The following is a 14289-nucleotide window of genomic DNA, read 5'->3' on the forward strand; positions in this document are numbered from 1 at the left end:
ATCAACTGCCCAGAGATATGTAAAACCTCTCATGTCCTCAGTTCAGCAAGGAAGCCAAATGGAGTTGGGTTCATTCCATTCTCTCTAAACATAACTGCCTCATTTTGCAGAGTAAATGAGAAAATGTAATGAATAATGAAAATTAAAATGTAAGCAGAGAGAAGTAACTTCTCTACACAGAGTCACCACTGAAGACCCACACAACCAAGAGTTTGGCATTTGCCTGTCATCTGCTTTTCTGACCATAGGGAGTAGCTCAAGTGACAGGCACACAGATGGACACATTGTATGATTAATGGCATCAACCAGGCCTGGTGGTGAATATGCAGGAAATGGCTACAGACATGAGCTAGTCCCCTTTTTGGTTTAATGCTCTTTCCAAGGTTTGGAGTTGAGAGCGATTAGGAAAAATTCCAGCCATCTTTGCTAGAAGATCTGAAAACACCTTTCCTTCTTTCTCCAGCATCACTTGCCAAGACCAAACCTTTACTGGGAAGCTATATCAGCCTTCAGATTGGCCCACCGAAATTATTCTCCCTCCCTCCCTCCCTCCCTCCCTCCCTCCTTCTCTTCCTTCCTTCCTTTGTCTCTTTCTTTGTTCTTTTTTTCGCCCTTGCCTTCTTCTTTTCTCTTCTTTCTCCCAAGAAAGAAGTTGTCTCATTGTCTCATCTCAGCAAGCTTAGGGTGCAAACTGGTCCACCAGAATGGGCTCTCTGAAGAATCTCTGAGGAAGAGATGAATGTGCAGATTTGAGCAGGGTCAGAGCACGCAGCATGAAGACCTAGAGCAACTCCCAACCTAACACCCTTTGACTCCACCCAGCCACCTTCCGACCAAACAGGTTGTTCCTGAGCATGGCTCCTCTATTGCATCAAGAACACAGGAGACCGGGCCTCCCTGGTGGTGCGGTGGTTGAGAGTCCGCCTGCTGATGCAGGGGTCACGGGTTCGTGCCCCGGTCCAGGAAGATCCCACATGCTGCGGAGCAGCTAGGCCCGTGAGCCATGGCCGCTGAGCCTGTGCGTCCAGAGCCTGTGCTCCGCAACGGGAGAGGCCACAACAGTGACAGACCCACGTACCGCAAAAAAAAAAAAAAAAAAAAAAAAAAGAACACAGGAGGCCAAGACTCCATCATTTAAAATGGACCAAACTTGGGAATTCCCTGGTGGCCTAGTGGTTAGGATTCCAGGCTTTCACTGCAGTGGCCCAGGTCCAATCCCTCATTTGGGAACTGAGATCCTGCAAGCCACACAGCACAGCCAAAAAAATAAATTAAAAAATAAAACAGTGGTTAAGAAAAAAAAAAAGAATTGGTTCACACTAAAAAAAAAAAAAAAAAAAAAAAAGAACAAAACTTGAAGCCATAGCCTCAGGATCATGCCCACAGTTGAGAATTCTTTCCTTTACTGGTTTTTAAATTTTAATTTATTTTAAATCGACATGTAAAAGGTAGGAAAGGGTAAAACCTCTTCCTCCAGTCCTATCTCCCAGCCCCTCCCATCCAAACTCACCAACACCCTTTCTTTAAATCAATAGACTTTTTTTTGGAGGAATTTTAGATTTATAGGAAATTTGAGTTTCTGTATATCCCCTCACACCCCTCCCCACCTTGCCCACCTAACACCATCTTGCATTGGTGTGGTACATTTGTTACAATTGATAATCCAATACTGATACATTATTATTAGCTAAAGTTCATAGTTTACATTAGGGCTCATTTGTTGTTGTATGTTCTGTGGGTTTTCGCAGATATATAATGATATGTATCCACCACTAGGGTATCATATGGAATAGTTTCACTGTCCTAAAAGTCCCCTGTGTTCTACCTATTCATCCCTCTCTCCCTATGAAACCTCTGGCAACAGCTTATCTTTTTACTGACTCTATAGTTTTGCCTTTTCCATAATGTCATATAGTTGGAATTATATGCAGTGTATGTACGTTTCCTCCATGTCTGTTCATGACTCACTTCTTTTTATTTTCACATAATATTCCACAGTCTGGTTGTACCAAGGTTTGTTTTATCCATTCACCTACTGAAGGACATCTTGACAAGTACTAAGTTTTGCCAGTTATGAATAAGGCTGCTATATACACCCATGTACAAAGTTTTGTGTGTACATAAATCTTCATCTCATATGAATACATATCAAGGAATGTGTGATTGCTAGATCATATGGGAGGGGTGTGTTTAGTTTTGTAAGAAATTGCCTAACTGTCTTTTAATCCAATGTGTTTCTTGGAGTTTTAAAGTACATTTTAGTTAGCACAATAAGTCCCTAGCAAATATGGAGAACCAGAACAAATCCTGGGGGACACCAAGGCAAGAGCTGGGGCCATTTGGAGGAACAAAGAGTCGCTCTTAAGAACATGAAGTTGATCAAGCTACAGAGGTTCATGCCTTGCCTTCGTGACTTACTTGCTCTGTGACCTCAGGCAACTTACTTAACCTTTCCATGCTTCTATTTCCTCAACTGAAATTAACTTGGTAATAGTACCCAGACTCTAAGGCTCTGAGGATTACCTGAGATATCTCATGCATGTCTTAGCACATCACTTAGTAAAAGTGCTCAGTAAAAGTTCATTATTATTATATCTTATTACAAACACCAGCATCTCTTCCACCACCACCCCCCCACACACGTATAGCCAGTATATTCTTTAGTGATGAATTTGTGTAACAATTCACTCAGATACAGAATGATTTCGTACGTTGTGAAATCTGGTGAGAAAAAAAAGTGCAGCAGCTAAAATAAAAGGAAACCTAAACTAGAAAGGAAATGTCTTTAAGTGCGGAGCTTTTGGTCCACAGAATAAATTCTCTCACTCTACTCTAGCCCTTGACTCTCAACAGTGTCTTTTTGGCTCAGAATCCTCCAGGGTAAGTCCTGGATTATGAAATGCCCTCTCTCTGGTAGCCTGCCAAAGCCTGCTCCAAAGACACCCCGGCTAACCTGGCACTGCTGACAGTGAGAAGCCTCCACACCCCGAGGGCCTGACTAATGCTCATGTATTTTCCTTTCTCACACAGTTCCACAGGCAGGCAGGATGAGGGCCATTAAGCAATCCATATGGTAATTTTTTTTCTATTTCTTTGGGCAATTCTTCTAGGATGACATAATTATATGTGTTAACAATGAAAAATAAGTGTGCTGTAGCTGTATGTTTGTATTATGTTTGTATTGGGTTTACTCTGGAAATTAACCAACAAACAAACAAAAATTCTCTCCTATGCTTTCCTGACTAATAATCTATGACTCCCACAATGCCCTCACACCAATGCAAAAGGAAACATTTGAGTGTTTCTACCAGCTGATTTACCTTCATGATATCAGATAACTATAGTTTTCCTGTTTTAACTGCATGAGTGGGGTTTAGGTGTCATGAGGTCAGAGCGTATGGAATTTTTTTTAAACTAAGGGTAAACAATGAAACCCGATAACTTATTCAGGGCATATGGCTCAAAAGCAAGCAGTCACTAATATGAGTCATATTGCATTAATAAAGCACGACATTAAGGGCACATTTGGATCAAAATATTTTGGAGTAACTGTAAAACTGAAATATGACAACAGAGCACAGAATTCTACTTAGGAATTACAAAGAGGTAGGTTTGAAAACTTGAACTGTAGGACATGTGGGTCTGCTGGAGTCTCCCAAAGGGATGGTGACAGCCAGGTATTAAGACTGTTTAGCCCATCAGTCCTGTGAGAAGAACAGGAAGAGGGCAGAGGATCAGAATGAGCAGGGTCTTTCTCGTTCTGCTCTCCCACACCGACACAAGTGTCTTGCAGTTCCTGGCACAGCTTAATAGAGTTGTGAGAAAAAGAAAGGAAGGACAAAGGAAAGAAGGAAAGAATCGGTCCCAAGGGGAGGTGTCCCACTCTAAATTTGCTTTAGATGTGCTAGGGCCCAGGGAAATCTATCTAGGTTTTCTAAAACCTTCTGGGCTTTAAGGTCCAGCCTGCTGAGTTTGGACAATGATTAACAGCACGGTATCAAGAATCAGACAATAGTAACCAACTCGGATTTCTGGCTCCACCCTTTATAGTCCTATGAAATTGAGCAGTTCCTCTCTAAGCCTGAGCTCCCTTGGCTGTAAAACAGAAATAATAAAAGCAACATACCTCGTCCAGCTGCCGTAAGGATCACAGAAAATCAGTGCTTGACACAGTCTCTGATGCACAGTAAGTGCTCAGTCTAGGTCGTCACTGACTACTGTTGTCATCATTGCTATTTTGAGTTGGCTACCCCAGTTATGGGTATTCTTCTCTCTGGAACAGGAAATAGGCAGGAAAGAAATTAGTAGTATCAGGGTTCAGGCATGGACGCTGGGGTTGAGTGTTTCAGCATCCTTAGATGCCACCAGCTGTGCTGCTCCGTTATTTAATTCAGTTCAGCAAGTGTGTTTTGAGTCCCTTCTTTGTAGAAAACTCAGGAAAGGGTTCTGGGGAGTGTTCCAGGATCCAGGGGACATGGTGATATCCCTGCCTGACAAGCACTTTGCCTGCACAAGGGGATTCCACAAATGTGGCTACTCAGTTAGTGGTGTCACGTGAAGTTGGAGATAGCCTCTCAAAATATCAGATTGGCCTCTTTGAATCTGAATTAGCACACACATTATCCTAACCCCTATTCTCCTTCTCCCCCAAATATAGATGATAGATAGATAGATAGTATTTTAATAAAACAATTTCAGTTTAGAATCTCTTCTAAGTTAAAAATTTAATTATTAATGCAAACTATATTAAAATATGTCTAAGCAAAAGAGTTTTGTCCTATATATCTCTTGAGGAGAACACGGTTTCAAATGTTTAAGCAACATATCAACCTAAAGCATAAAGACACTGGTCCCATGCTGTTTGTCTCTGCACCCAAAGCATTTCCCTACCTCTGTGAGAACGTGGGTGAGTCATGGCTCTGTAATGATTTGGCAAATAACTTCTGCTTCAACTTTAATTTTTTCTGGTATAAAAGAATATTAAGGCCAGAAACTGAATGATGGTCTAGGACCTTACACTGACTCCTCAACCAAGCTTCAGAATACTTTCTTGCATTTGTAAAAGAGCACCTATATCTTAGATATCTCTCCTGACCACTTGCCTTCATTAGGCCAAACAAAAATAAAATTAGGGGATCAAATAAGATATATAAGCAGATAGACTAGTAAACTGAGATGTTAAACTCATTCATCAAGAATATTTAGAAGAAGGATGCGGGCTCAAATTGCCTTCTTGATGTCCAGTAAATCATGACTTCCTGAGGCAGAAATATGCTGGGCTCCAAGGAGCCCTATTCTACCAAATTTTGTTCTCAACTTGAAGCTGAATGTCCCTTGCTCTCCTGTCAGTCATGGAGACATGGATAGATGAATGGAGGGGCCCTAGGGCTTTTGTCTTCAGGTGCAGTCTGAGCCCTGCAATTATTTTTCTGTACCAGTGGGAAGATGAGCAGGGGGATCTTGACTCTGACCTTTAATTTCCACTCATTGTCAACAGAGTGATCCTCCCCCTGCACGGGAAAGCTAAAACGTTGTTTAATTTTTATGACTTTCATGGTTTTGACTAAAAGAAAAAAGTTTTGAGAGCTAGTATTAAAAGTACTACATATCTGGGACTTCCCTGGCAGTCCACTGGTTAAGACTTCGCCTTCCATTGCAGGGTGGGTAGGTTCAATCTCTGATCAGGGAGCTAAGGTCCCACAGGCCTTGTGGCCAAAATAAACCCAAAACATAAAACAGAAGCAATATTGCAACAAATTCAATAAACACTTTAATAATGATCCACATCAAAAAAAAATCCTTAAAAAAATAGTACTACATATCTGGAAAGGAGTTTTCTATGGTATCTCTAAGTTGTATGTGCCTGATGCTGAGCCTCTGCCAGTTTACAGATACAGTAACCACCATTATACCCAGCTAGTCCCCCAGGGCTGCCCATATCCCATATTCTGGTCCCCATATAGGGAGGAGGATCCAGGGATATGGATGTTTGGTGTATTCTTGAATTTCTAATGGTCCTCTTTTTTGAAGTTCTAAAGTGACTTCAAAGTATTTTATTGTAATGATTTCAACTCTATCTAATCTTTACTAGATTTAGGGAAAAGAACATCAAATAACCGGCACTCCAAGCCCTGATGTCCTCACTAGTGAACTCTTCCTTAGAACCCTACCCTTCAACCCTCCACCCCTCCCCTGCCCTCCAGCCCTCCAACCCTCCTGCCCTCCTGGACATCCTTCAGCTTGTCTGCCACACACTCTGTTTGCTTTATGGGTGAATTTTTTTCTTCCTAACTCCTTCTTCTCCTGGCTGACTTCCACCCATCCCTCATGCATCAGTTTGATTACAGCTTCCCACAGGAAATCTTCAACTTAGTTGAAGCTTAGTTGAGCCCCCTCAACTAAGACGTGGGCTCTTTACCCACGCTCCACTGGTTCCTATACAATGACTTCTAAGGCACTTCATGCAATTGCTTTTTGATTGCATGTTTCTTGCTTTGAGTTCAGAGACTATTTCTGTCTTTACACATGGTAGGTGCTTGATAATCTTTGATGGAAGCACAATCTTTGCATATGGTAGGTGCTCAATAATCTTTGATGGAAGTAAAAGAGAGAGAAGATATGGAGAAAGTGAGAGAGGAAGGAAGGGAAGGAGGGAGGGAGGGAGGGAAGAACATGAGAGAAAGGGCAAAAACAGCATCACTGCAGAGGCATTCCTAATTTGTCATACCCCCCCACCATGTGGCCTCTCCCCTCCTCTTTTTCTCTCCTTCCTCTATCATCTCCTCTTCATGGAAACACCATAATTAAACAAAATTAAAATCTTCCTTGCCTCAGTGTGTACCGCAATTTGATGTGTCTTTTCTTTTTTTTTTGGTCCTTCTGGGTCCTGCCTCCACAATTTAAATATACAATTTCAAAGCCAATTTACTAAACAAGCACAAAGCATCATATCTCTCTCACATATATCTCAATAAATAAATCACAAAATATGTTTTGTTAAAATATAATGTTTTCACTTAAGGTTTGAAAAAGTTACACAAGTTTTCTTGTCACCAAATAAGTCCAAATTGACAGTGACATTACATAATTAAGAAAGACACTAGAAATAATATTATTTGGGGGTGCAGATGGAGATGAGGTATATCTTGGCAAAAATCTAGAGAAAAATGTGGTGTTTGTATAGTTGGACATTTTATATATAATTTGATTTCATTAGTAACTAATATTTGAGATCTCCATTTATTTAATGAAATAGATATCTATTCTATTAAATAAAAAGAAGGCTTCACCCCACCCCCAGGGGATGTTGAAATTAGAACAATTAATGTCAAAGCGCCTTTAGGTCATTTTCTAAAGGATAAAGAATCCCCAACTGTATACTGCTGTAAAAGGGAACATTGCACTGTATGTGAATATGAACTAGATAAAAATTTTTCAAAGCAACTTTCCATTGTCTTCCATGAATTTTCCTTTTTTTTGTTCAGAGAAATCAAGAAGATAAAAAAATAAGAATGAGCATAGTACCATAGCATTATAGAGGAAAATAATCCATGTTCATCTGCATTATTGTCTCCATTTTTCACTTTCTCACCTTAAAGAATGTAGTTCAGGGATGGCAGAGCTCCAGAGCAGCGCAAGAAATCGAGTAGTGTAGATTCACTCATGACAAGAGATTTCAAAAGTTAAAATTACTAAGTCAGGGCTGGAAAATAAGAGATTTACTTAGGCATTAAAGATAGGTACTGGGCAGTGAAACTGATAGATCTTTATTACATTGTCCCATAAGAGACTGAGCCACTTGGAGAAGTTAATGTTAAAGAAATTTAAAGCAAGTTATAGGAAATACTTCTCCACCTGGTAGAATTCATTCTGAGGAATTTGCTGCTACAGGCAGTCATAAAATCAATCACTGAGTTGCATTTTTCAAAAGGACAGAATAATGTATGACCCACTCCTCTGACTAGTTGGGAAAGATAAAAGCAATCAATTCACCTGCTTCTAGAAGATCACAGTTGATTACAAATGGGGTCAGCAAAAATATGTTCCCCACCCTTGATCAGGATAACTAAAAAGTGTTTGCCTGTGCTCATATGTCCTGGAAGGAAAGTGGAAATAGGATGTAAAGATCAAATGATCTGATCTAATATGACAAACATTTGTTGACAGGGACAAAAAATTAAACAATACAAAAAAAAAACTATTTCAGGACCTAATTATAGATGTTCCTAAAATATTTTTCATAAAAACATTTTTTCTGATAATATAAATATTACATGATGTTTTTGTTTTTGAATCTGATTTTGACCAGTATTCTCAGAGTAAATCTGCCAAGCTTGAAAACAGTTAACAAGCATGACTTTTTCCCAATGGAAAGTAGAGTTTAGTCAGAAGTTATGCATGCACTGGAAATGTTAACAAGGCGATGTTAATTCGGAGGTTGTCATGTAGAAGGTCAGTAACAAACTCCCTGGATAAAGACATCACAGTTTAAAATAAGCTTCTTTTTATTTAATCTGCCCCACCTCTTTAACTTTTTTTTCTTGAAAATGTAGTGTATTCTCTAGAATTTCACTTTATGCTACCACACGTGCATCAAAAGCCATATTGCACCTTCGATATCCTAATGTATGAGCTTCTGAAAGAGAAACTCAAAAAGGCATTTCAGGGATGGTTGGAGCCTGCATTTTCATTTGGGGACAAAAGAATGTCACACCACCTACAAAAAAGAGAAATTTTGCTTTAAAAAATTACAAAGTAAAATAAAATCGTGAATAAGTCATAATAAAACCTAGTCCTTGAAGTTCAACAAAGTGTAGCAGCGCTGAAAAGGCAAAGAAAAGTCATCATTGTCACCTCCTGGAAACCAGGAAGTGTTATTGACTTTAACGGACAATGACCTGTCTAGTTTCATTACTCATGTTAAAGAAAAAGCAAAGGTAAAGATAAAAGGTGTCTGGAAGTTCTTTCATGGTAAACCTCCATAACTTGCAATAGTAGTTATAAGTTGAGCTTAAGGACATCTTTATTTTCATAAGCACATTTTATTAAAACATTGTCTTGCCCCAAAATTTTAAAAACGAAAGAGTAAATGTCTTATATTAATATACTAATTTCAGGAGAATTTTCTGTAGTTGCTATGACACTGTTGGAAGCTCTACAGGCATTCCTGAATCAGCTCGTGGGACACCTCACTGCTACAAGCACTCCTTGTGGAAGGGATATTCCCTGGAGCCAAGCTCCCTGGGTTTCAGTCCAGGGAAGGCACCAGCTGAGTTCATTGGTCAGATCATTTCACTCTCCTTGCCTCAATATCCTCATCTATAAAATGGGTAGAACAAGAGTACCTATACCACAGGATTGTTTAAATCAATATAAAGTAAATAAAACTGTGCCTGGTATATAGTAGTGCTCAGGTGTTGTTATTTTCCTTCAATACCCAGAAAGTCTGGGTTTTAAAGGAAATCATCTTTCCCCTAGGACAGAATGGGACTGCAGACGTCATTTCCTCTTTCGTGGAGTTTGGTGTAGGAATGGGAGAAGTTTCCACTGTTACTCTCTCTCCCCATTCTCGTCCCTACCCTTTCTTCTGCCTTCTCTCCTGCCAGGTTTCTCCTCAAATTCTGTGCTCCACAATCCAGCTAAGTTTGCTCACTCCTCACAGACCTTGCATCTGCTCTTCCCTTGGCCTGGAATAGTTGCCTCCTCTCTCCCCACACCAAAACCTGCATGGCTAATTCACAATCATCCACCAGCCCTCTCCCTGGATGTCATCATTTCTGAGAAACCCCCCCCACCAAATCTGTGCTAGGTGCTCCCTGTACACGTGCTCACAGCCTCCATCCTTCAGTCACCATCTTTCATTTCCGGCTCTCTGTCTCTACCATTAGACCGCAAGCTCCTCTTGGCAGGGATTTGGATCTGCCCATGGGCCACTGCTCCCTATCGCAGAGCAATCAATTCTGACACACTGAAATGAAAGAAACCCTCAAGACCAATAGGAGGGGCTTCCCTGGTGACGCAGTGGTTGAGAGTCCGCCTGCCGATGCAGGGCACACGGGTTCGTGCTCCGGTCCGGGAGGATCCCACATGCCGCGTAGCGGCTGGGTCCGTGAGCCATGGCTACTGAGCCTGCGCGTCCGGAGCCTGTGCTCCGCAGCAGGAGAGGGCATAACATTGAGAGGCCCACGTACCGCAAAAAATAAATAAATAAATAAATAAATAACGCAATTAGACACAAGCATTGTGAGGTAAAAGACTGATTCAGGCAATTCACTCTCAAATTTTACTCATACCTGAAAAATGCAGTTTATAGAGGCAGAAGCATGGAACGATCCAGACGAATGATTCAGTTCTTTATTTCTCTTTGTGAATGCAGGTTAAATATGCATTTAGAGATATATGATAACAACAATATCTAGACTATTGAAGCACGGTCTACATACAGAGTTTTTACTAAGCATGGCCCATGAATTATTTCATTTAATCATCACAAGATTCCTATGAGGTACGGAATGATTAAAACAATACAGTTGAGGGCTTCCCTGGTGACGCAGTGGTTGAGAGTCCGCCTGCCGATGCAGGGCACACGGGTTCGTGCTCCGGTCCGGGAGGATCCCACATGCCGCGGAGCGGCTGGGCCCGTGAGCCATGGCCGCTGAGCCTGCGCGTCCGGAGCCCGTGCTCTGCAACGGGAGAGGCCACAACAGTGAGAGGCCCGCGTACCACAAAAAAAAAAAAAAAAAAAAAAAAAAACAGTTGAGTAATTTGAGGTTAAATGATTAGGACATTTGCCCAAGGTCATACAACTAACAATCAGCAGTCAGTATTCAAACGCTTGTTCTTTCATTCCTGAGTTTTTCCTCTTACTTTCTAGCCTACACTACAGCCCTCACCCAAACTCAGATAACAGGATGTGTAGTTGGAAACACCTGAGGTCTGGACCCCCAAAACTCACATTAGTTATCAGTTTGAGTAGATCACTCCATCTCTGCTTCATCATTTTTGATAGGAGAATAATAATATTCTTATCTGCCCTGCCTGACTTCCAAAGTTCCCATGACGATCAGGTGAGATGGTTTACATGCAGGAACTTAGGAAGCAGGAACGTGCTATACAAATATCAGTTGGCAGGGTTTATTTACAAGCATAATCTGTTGATGCATCTGCATGAATTTAATTGGTACTTAGGGAATATTTTATATATGATGGTTGATATGGTAAATGGGTATGATGAATGGATGAAAATGATGGACCAGATATGATAAATGGATGAAAATGATGGACTTCGCCCACACAGATAAATGGATGTGATTTGAAGAAGGAAGTGGCTGTCCCAAACTGCACTCCAGGCTTCAGGAAACAGTAATTGGCATCTGTAGAAGATTAGAATATCAAAAACAAGGTTCCTCTTCTGAATGCAGTTGTGCTTTGGACCAGCACTGCTTACAAATTAAGCAAAGGTAAATCCATTTGAATAACAGGGATTTGCTGGGGATTGAAAAGTGATCTTATCTAAAGAATAGACCAGCATCTCCATGTTTATTTATTTGGAGAAAACTGATCACTTACAAGGTTTTAAAATCTTGTTTTATAGCGTATACACCTTCCCCCCAGTACATTTTTCTATAAGAAATGAAAATGTAAAAGATGTTATCTATCTCTATTACGTGTGCAAAGCTCTGGGAAAATGTAATGTTAAAGAGAGGAAAGTAACCTGAGATCCAATTTCATCGATCAGATTTTTCCACCTGTCCTTAACATCATAACTCTCTTTGTTTTCAACATACAATAACACCCTTGCCTATAATAATTTATTTTCTCTCCTGCATTTGTTGAGTACTCAAGGATATAGTTGAGTACTATAATAGATATCTGTAATTTTTCTCTGCCCAGCATCCATTCCCTCTTTATGTAATAAAAGCTTGATTTTCTGTGAAGATACCACCCCCTTTCTGTATTCTCAGTCCTTGGTTTAAATAGAGCTGACTCCACCCAGTTGGCAGGTAACTGAGGCCTGACCAATCAAAATGATGGTGATGTTTCCAAGGCTGGGCATGTGACCCAATCAGGACCTATGGATGTTAACCCTGAAATGTTTGATGCAACTACTGAGAAAAAAACCTAAACTATGAAGCTATAATCTTTGTGGTACTAGTAGCCATCTTTGCTGCCACTTGAAGAAAATCTACTTGAGAATGAAGCCAACACAAAGAAAAGCAGAGCCAAAAGATAAAAAGATAATTTCCTAGGGGCTTATTTACACACTTAGCTCTTCCCTGTTCTTTTCCACTGCCTGAAGTAATACATTCTTTTTTTGATCAAGCCAGCTTCTACTCAGGTTCTATTAGTTGCAACTGAAAGCAACCTCACTAACCCAAGGAGATGTATCAGTTGTGCAAAGTTTCTGTGTATTACATATATTGTCTATCAGTACTCTGATGGCTTCTCAGGAATAGAAAATAGATATAGAAAGAGAATTTGTAGAGCTGGATTTACTCCTTTTGTTTCATTTTCCTCCTCTGTTCTTGATTATTCAAGAATATTGAGTAATAGTAAGAGCAAACATGCATATAGCACATGCAATATAAGAGGCACTCTTTTAAACCCATGTCTTAGTTATAATTATTATTCCCAACTAAGGAAACCAAAAGGACCAAAAATTTTTTTTGTATTTCAAAAGAGCACTGGAGATATAAGTTGAGGCTCAATGTAACACCTTCCAGATGTCAATGTGTGTTGTATTTTTCTCAACATAAGAATCTAGCAAAAGCATCCTAGGTTAAGAGTCAAATTAGGCTCCTCATTCTGCCACTAAAAAGCTGTTGAAGCTTGGAGAAAGTAACGTAATTATTTCTTTCACACCAGGAAATCCACAATGCCAGGAAAAAATGGAAGCAAACTAGCTTGTGCTCTAGTACTGGTTTTGAAAATCAAAGCTTTGAATTTTAGTCCCAAGGTCACCATTAACAGGCTATGTGAGCTTGGACATATCATGTCATTGCCCTGGGTATATGTAAAATTAAGTCAGTGACACCCAACCTCCTTATTTCTGGTACATTATGTGTAAAGCACATGAGAAAAGATACTTGGAAATGATTTGAGAAGTTTGTGTCTAAGTATCAATACATGCAGGATATCATTACTACTTCTAGTGTAAAAAATTTGCATTTGCTTGAGTAAGAGGGGGAAAACTCCCTTCATCATGGTACTAGAAGATATGGCCTGGAAATCCTCTAAGCCACAACCAGAAAATAAACTTTGCCTGAGGTAGGATGGAAAAAGATAATTTAAAATCACAGCAAGGACATCATTCTTCATTCACACTTGATGATTTATTCTACATATTCTGTAGCTCTGCAATATTCTTGTGCCATTAATTCCCATAGAGGAAAGAGTTAACTACTGTCAAAATAACAGCAGAAATAATACTTGATATCAAAAGAGCTGAGTTCTAGTATTGACTCTGCCACTAGCTTATTTTGTGACCTAGGACAAAGCCCCTTCTAGTCCTTGGTTTTCTTGAAGGGATTGAATTATGTAATGTGGTAGACATCCCTGGCACTCACCGCTATCTGGCTTTCCTCTCCTTTCCAAACAGATAGAAGACTATATTTCCCACATTCCTTGTAGTTCTGCTTTGCCAGGTGACTAGCTCTGGTCAACAGGATATGAGAAGAAAGATTACACATTACTTCTGGTCATGAGAACTTCCAGTACTCTCTTCCCCTGCTATGGCCACAGAGGATGCCATTAATTCAAGATTATAGATGGCAGAGCCTCCATCACCTTGGGCCTCTGAGTAGGTACATGGCATAGAATCCCCTTGCCAACCTGCAACTTAAATAAGCCTTTGTTCAGTTAAACCACTAATACTTTAGTGCTAATTTGTTACAGCTGCAGAACCTAGCTTATCCTGACTAATAAAATAATTTCCACATTTTCTCTCAACTCTCACTGCTACAACTGCCATGCATATATGTTTGTTTTCTATGTTGAAATAATGGATTTACAGCAAAAAGAAGCTATGAACCCCCCAGATCTTCTAGGATATTTTTTCTTTATAAGTTGTAAGGAGAGATAGAGATAAGGAGAGGCTCGATGGAGTTTCTCTACCCCCAGGAGGGGGCATGCTACAGAATTGTCTTGACTATATCTTCCATTTCCTCCCACCAGGACTTTTAAAAAAAAATTAAAAGATGTGTTTTATCTTAGTAAATATCAAAAAAGAATGGAAGTCAAACATGAAAGACACATGTTAATGTAAAAGTGAACAGACTAGAAATGTAGGTT

General features: G+C 40.1%; 1 long non-coding RNA gene across 1 annotated transcript in view; it reads right to left on the reverse strand.

The window, feature by feature from the left end:
• Window positions 1-557: 557 nt before the first annotated feature.
• LOC309803560 overlaps window positions 558-14289 on the reverse strand; it is a 39770-nt gene continuing 26038 nt past the window's right edge. The window contains exons 2-3 of the long non-coding RNA XR_014293967.1: window positions 4127-4273; window positions 558-724 (exon numbers count right to left, since the gene is read on the reverse strand). This is a non-coding gene — a long non-coding RNA (uncharacterized lncRNA). The remainder of the gene's footprint in view (window positions 725-4126; window positions 4274-14289) is intronic.

This window comes from Mesoplodon mirus (assembly GCF_964341445.2).
Source record: "Mesoplodon mirus genome assembly, chromosome: 4".
Lineage (NCBI taxonomy): Eukaryota > Metazoa > Chordata > Mammalia > Artiodactyla > Ziphiidae > Mesoplodon > Mesoplodon mirus.